Source organism: Vombatus ursinus, unplaced genomic scaffold (genome assembly GCF_900497805.2).
Source record: "Vombatus ursinus unplaced genomic scaffold, bare-nosed wombat genome assembly UNPS02014898.1, whole genome shotgun sequence".
Lineage (NCBI taxonomy): Eukaryota > Metazoa > Chordata > Mammalia > Diprotodontia > Vombatidae > Vombatus > Vombatus ursinus.
The window spans coordinates 45928-47658 of record NW_020954676.1 but is presented as its reverse complement, the minus strand read 5'-3'; positions in this window follow the sequence as shown (position 1 = coordinate 47658).

Sequence of the window (1731 nt, the reverse complement as noted above, 5' to 3'; positions counted from 1 at the left end):
CCCAAAAATGCCTGCATGCATGGGCCTGCTGTGGAAACTGTTTACTCAAGATCTAAAAATGACTGTGTGGTGGTTCTGACTTTTGTGGTTTTCATGCATAAAAACCCTACTGCCATAAGCCATAAGACCTCCTTCTCCGAAGGTCTTCTGCTTCCAAGAATTTTCCTCACTTTGAAATTAACCTTCTGTTTGATTTCTGACTCTCCTGTCTCTAGCCTGCCTTGTTCCACTCTGGCCACTTACAGGTTAGAGACTGGTTCCTTTCCAGTTGATAATGATCATCAATGGTAGATCTCAATTGATACTACAAATCAGTGATTGTGAAAACAATTGTTGTTGTTGTTTAGTCTTGTCTAAGTTTTCCTGATTCCATTTGGATTTTTCTTGGCAAAGATGCTGGAGTGGTTTGCAATTTTCTTCTGCAGCTCATCTGACAGATGAGGAACTGAGGCAAACAGGGTTAAGTGACTTGCCAAGGGTCACACAGCTAGTAAGTAAGTAAGTAAATAAGGCCAGATGTGAAAACAAGAAGATAAGTCTTTGTGACTTCAGGCCCAGTGGGACACATAGCCATCCAGAAAACAATTTTAACTTATTAAAAATTGAGAGGTTAATCAATGGAAAAGATAAGTTACACAATATATAGAAGCAAACAAATAAAATAAAAGTGTTTAATACATTCAGCAGGTGGTGTGGGATGGGAGGGTAGAAGCAGGGGAAGACACACTATTTGATAAAACAAAAAAAAAAACAAAAAACAAAAAAATACGGAAAAGAAGTTTGCCAGAAATTTGATAGGATATCAACACCACACAGCACCTATCAAATTAAAATACAAAGAGATACAAAAAGTAGGTGTAAAGGGGGAATCAATAGCAAATTAAAGGAGTAAGGAGGAAATTAATTTTCCCATCTATGGGTAGGGCAAGAGATCATAACAGAACAAGCAATGGAGAGCGTTACAGAAAATAAAGTGAATAATTCTGCTTCTATAAAGTTAAAATCTTTTTGTATGAACAGATCAAAGGAAGCTAAAATGAGAAGGGTAACAGTTAAGTGAGGGAAAACATCTCTGGGGTAAAGCTCTCTGAGGACTGTTGCATATGCAAGATATAGTAGGAACTGATTCCAATTTCCAAGATGAAGAGCCATTCTCCAATAAGTCCAAGAATATGAAAGTAAGTTTTCAAAGGAAGAAATCAAAGCTATCAATAATCCTATGACAAGATGTTCCACATCCTTCATAATGAGAGAAGAGCATATTAAACCATCTCTCTTCTTTCAGTCTGTAAATCACAGAGATCCACAGGTTCAGGGACAGTCCCCTCCTTCTGTTACACAACAAGGTATATGGAAATGCCCCTTACATCTGGTTGAAATCAGAACAAAAAAAAATAAATATACCATTAAAGAACACCAAACAAAAGAGATGATATGAAGAAGGAGAGGGGAGGAGTTCCTAGACTGTTTCAGAGGTTTGTGGCCCCAGCTATAGACCCCAGCCTGGGCACCACAGGGCTGGCACCCCATTGGAGGAGAAGCAGTAAAAACCTTGTGGGGGAAAAGAGGAGTAAAAACCTGCAGATTGGGATTGACATGTCCCAGGTTTTGCAATGTAGTCAGGAATTTATTTTTTAAAAGCCCCAGTTTTTAATTCAGGTGGTCCACATTACCTGGTCAAAAAAAAGAAAAAGAAAGAAAATGCTGGAATAAAGTAAGATCTTGGCCAAG